General features: G+C 31.5%; 1 pseudogene; it reads left to right on the forward strand.

The window, feature by feature from the left end:
• The first annotated feature begins 1779 nt into the window (after positions 1 to 1779).
• LOC111286831 (TOM1-like protein 9 pseudogene) lies at positions 1780 to 4302 on the forward strand (annotated as a pseudogene).
• The last annotated feature ends 700 nt before the right edge of the window (positions 4303 to 5002 follow it).

The following is a 5002-nucleotide window of genomic DNA, read 5'->3' on the forward strand; positions in this document are numbered from 1 at the left end:
AACTATTTAAACTGGTTTGGTAGGCATATTTAGTTTTTAAGTCTCTTATTAATTTTTGAAATATTAATAAATTAGTATTAGTTATTCTAAATAATTTTATATGAATAAAAATAATTGTTTTACGACAAAACAAAATGTTATAATGATTTGAAATAAATAATTGTTCAAATAGTCATAACTATTTGAATTCGTTTAGTAAACAAATTTATTTTTTAAATCTTTTACTTATTAATTTTTGAAATATTAATAAATTTATGTTATTTTAGTTGAAATAAGCTTGCATCACTAGAACCAATTGTTTTATGACAAAACAAAAGGTCATTATGTTTTGAAATAGATAATTGTTTAGATAGTTATAACTATTTGAACTTATTCGATAAACAAATTCTTTTTTTAATTCTTTTACTCATTAATTTTTGGAATGTTAATAAATTAGTACTTTTTTACATCAAATAAGCTTATATGAACTGCAAAAATTATTTTATTAGAAAAGAAAATGTCAAAATAATTTGAAATAGATAATTACTCAAATAGTTATGACTATTTGAACTTGTTTGATAAACATATTTATTTTTTAAATCTTTTACTTATTAGTTATTGAAATATTAATAAATTAATATTATTTTAATCCGAATATGCTTGTATGAATAAAAACTATTATTTTATAATAAAGCAAAAAGTCATAACAAGTTGAAATAAGTAATTGCTCAAATAGTCATAACTATTTGAATTGGTTGGATATACAGATTTTTTTTAAAATCTCTTAATAATTTTTGACATATTAGTAGATTAGTATTATTTTATTTCGAACAAACTTATATGAAGAAAAACATTTGTTTTACGACAAAACAAATAGTCATAATGATTTAAAATAGATAATTATTCATATAGCCTTATTTATTTGAACTATTTCGACAAACAAATTTATTTTTTTTAAATCTCTTTTTTATTAATTTTCATAATATTATTATATTAGTATTTATTTTATTCTAAATAAGCTTGTATGAACAAAACTAATTATTTTATGATAAAACAAAATGTTATAATGATTTGAAATATATAATTGTTCAAATAATCATAACTATTTGAACTAACTCAGTAAATAAATTCATTTTTTAAATCTCCTACTATTTAATTTTTGAAATATTAAAAATTAGTATTATTTTATTCCAAATAGGCTTATACAATGAAACACAATTGTTTTATGACAAAACAAAAGTTCATAATGACTTCAAATAGATAATTATTCAAATGACCATAATTATTTAAATTTATTCGATAAACTGATTTATTTTTAAAATCTCCAACTTTTTTAATTTTTGAAATATTAATAAAAGTACTATTATTTTATTTTGCATAACCTTTTATGAACTAAAACAATTTTTTTATTATAAAAGAAAAGGCCATAATGATTTTAAATAGATAATTGTTGTAGACACCCCGTTTTGTCCGAGATTCTTTGTCAATTGAGACTAATCCAAGCTCAGTTGTAGGGATTTTATTTTTCGTATTTATCATTTTTATTTTTATTTTATGATTTATTTTTTTCTTTCTTTTTGATTATTTGATTAATTAAAAAAAAAAAGAGGAAAAAAGTTGAAAGATTAAGATTAAGCTTGGTGATTGTGATGATTGTTATCTAGATGCTAATCTTTAGCATTGGATGACTAATTGGAATTGAATTGAAACTCTATTAGCATGGGTCTATATATCAACAATGAATATACAAGCTGAAAGGGGGGGGGGAACAACAGAGGAAAAAGATGAGAGAAACGAGGAGGGAAAGAAAGAAGTAGAGAGAGAGAACTGCTACCGATTTTTAGACTGTTCGATTTATTTGATAAAGAGAGAGTGTTTCGGAGGAGTCTCTTGATATCCTGCAGTTCGTTGCGATCTCGCTAGACGGTGACCGGAATTGGATTGATCTTTTTTTCTTTTTGTGTGTGCAAATTGCTCTTTTATGAACGAAGATGGTGAACTCTATGGTGGAGAGAGCTACGAGCGACTTGCTGGTCGGGCCTGATTGGGCTAGGAATATCGAGATCTGCAACATGCTTAATCACAACCCTGGGCAAGCAAAAGATGTTGTGAAAGGCATAAAAAAGAAGCTTGGAAGTAAAAATCCTAAAGTTCAACTTCTTGCTCTAACTCTACTAGAAACTATTGTAAAAAATTGTGGGGACATTGTCCATATGCATGTTGTAGAGAGAGATATTCTTCACGAGATGGTCAAAATAGTCAAGAAAAGGCTCGATTTTTATGTCAAAGAGAAGATATTGACTCTGATTGACACTTGGCAAGAAGCTTTTGGAGGAGCAAGGGCAAGATATCCACAATATTATGTTGCATACTAAGAGTTGTTGCATGCTGGGGCAATATTTCCCCCAAGATCTGAGAGTTCTGCACCCGTACTTACTCCTTCTCAAACACAACCTTTGTCTTCTTATCCCCAAAATATTCGTAATTCTGATAAGCACAAGACGATTGAATCTTCTGCAGTGCCTGAGTTCCCAACCTTCAGTTTGACAGAAATTCAGAATGCATGGGGTATTATGGATGTCCTTTCAGAAATGCTAAATGCATTAGACCCTGGAAACAAGGAGGGATTTAGGTAAGAGGTGATTGTTGACCTAGTGGAGCAGTGCCGTACCTACAAACAAAGAGTTGTACACCTCGTTAATTCAACATTGGATGAGTCACTTCTATGTCAAGGTTTAACATTGAATGATGATTTGCAACGTGTACTAACAAAGCATGAAGTAATAGTTTCAGGGAGTTCTTCTCAAGCAGACAAACCTAAGCCTGAACCTGCAAGAGAACTTGTGAATGTCAATGGCCCCCTAGTTGATACTAGGGATAGCAACAAGCAGTTTGATGGGAGATCCTCCACTAGCATTCGTGCAAGTTCTTAACCATTTAATCAGTTATTGCTTCTTACTCCTCCAGCAACAAAGGATTCAACTTCTCCAGTAGCAGTCAATCCCAAAATGAACCTGCTTAGTGGTGATGACTACAATTCACCGAAGGCAGATAATTCACTAGCCCTTGTTCCTTTGGGAGAACCACAACAAACAACTCCTACATCACAGCAGAATGCCCTTGCTCTCTTTGATATGTTCTCTGATAGTAACAACACCTCTGATTCTGTTAACACCCAGTTTTCGGGTTTAGATGGACAAACCAATCCTTGGACTCCTCAAATTCAGCAGCAGCAGCAAGATTTTCATGCGAATGAAACTGCACCAAACATGGGATCACCTCGATATGAGCAGTCATATGCTCAAGGCACAGGTCCTACCTGGAATGGTCAGTTGGTTCCACAACAACAGCCCTGTTCACTTGTCTATGGTGCCCAAAGTAGTGGCTTGCTACCACCACCACCTTGGGGAGCACAGGCAGCAGACTCTAGCCCAGTTGCAGGTGCTCAATATCCTCAGTCAGTGGTTACTCAAGTTAGTGTAACACATGGCCAACCTCAAGGACCTCAACATATGAGAAATGATCAAGTGGTGGGTATGTACATTCAGCCAATCACAATCGGTCATTTGTCAGCAATTAATAACGAGGCTGTGTAGGGAAACCAGTTTGCTGGTTTTCATCCTCAACCAGTTCTGGGAGCACAGTATATGGGCATACTTCCACAGCAAATGGTTCCTATGTATCCTCAACAAATGTATGGCAACCAAATAGGAGCATATGGTTATAGTCAGCAACAATATCTTGATCAGCAAATGTATGGGCTCTCCATCAGAGATGACAATGTCCTCAGAAACTCTTCCTACCAGGTTTCAACTTCGTCTTACATACCACCGAGCAAGCCTTCAAAACCAGAGGATAAGCTATTTGGAGACCTTGTTGACATGGTAAACCAGTAAATTCCAGATGTGGTGATGAACACAAACTAGCTGGTTTTTCAGCAACACTTCAAGCCATTATTTCCTTTGTGGAAAATGGAAGAGATTGTGTCAAATCGGTGAAGGCTATGGACAATCTAGTGGAGCCACATCGAATTCCTCAAGTCAAGATAATTTTTTTTTGGTATTTTATTTATTTATTTGTTTTTTTTGTGTTAGTTATTTTTAGGAGTATTATTTTTATTTTTATTTTTTGCAAAAAAATAAAATTTTTCAAAAAGAAATATTTTTGAGGAAAAGTTGAAAGTATCAATTTTCCTTAAAAATAAACTTTCAAAAAAGGTTTTTTGAGGGAAAGTTGAAAGTATCAATTTCTCTCGAAATTAAAATTTCCAAAAAATATTTTTGGGGAAAAGTTGAAAGTATCAATTTTCCTTAAAAATAAATTTTTAAAAAAGGTTTTTGAGAGAAAGTTGAAAGTATCAATTTCCCTCGAAATTAAAGTTTCTAAAAAATATTTTTGGGGAAAAGTTGAAATTATCAATTTTCCTTAAAAATAAATTTTTAAAACGGTTTTTGAGGAAAAGTTGAAAGTATCAATTTTTCTCGAAATTAAGGTTTCAAAAAAATATTTTTGGAGAAAAGTTGAAAGTATCAATTTTCTTCGAGGTTAAAATTTCTAAAAAATATTTTGGGGAAAAGTTGAAAGTATCAATTTTTCCTGCACAAAAACAATCATTCTTTTCTTCCTTTTTATTTTTTTTAATGTTAAATAATCCGACGATGGAGCCTCTGTAAGTGAAACAGTAGTTTTCTTGCATACTCTTGAGGTGAGGAGATTTTTTTAATTTTTTGCTAAAAGTATTAGAGTCAATTGAGAATGATTTCCAATAGTTAATTACTTGGTAAAATTTTAAGGCTCATTAGATAACACAAATTTAAGCTGGTACCATCTTTTGATGGGCATTGTGAGGGTGCTATAACCTTCCTCACATGTAACCAAACTCCCAAACCCTATTCTGGTTGGTAGACTTGAACCTATTCTTTTAGGAACCCTTAAACTTAGGTGTTCCCCGAAAGGACAGATTCCTTAGGTGGCCAATCGCACCTAAATAAAAAAGATTGGTGGCGACTTCCTTAAGTGAATG

The sequence above is a fragment of the Durio zibethinus genome, chromosome 28, assembly GCF_047325235.1.
Source record: "Durio zibethinus cultivar Kanyao isolate XHJ-2024 chromosome 28, ASM4732523v1, whole genome shotgun sequence".
Classification (NCBI taxonomy): domain Eukaryota; kingdom Viridiplantae; phylum Streptophyta; class Magnoliopsida; order Malvales; family Malvaceae; genus Durio; species Durio zibethinus.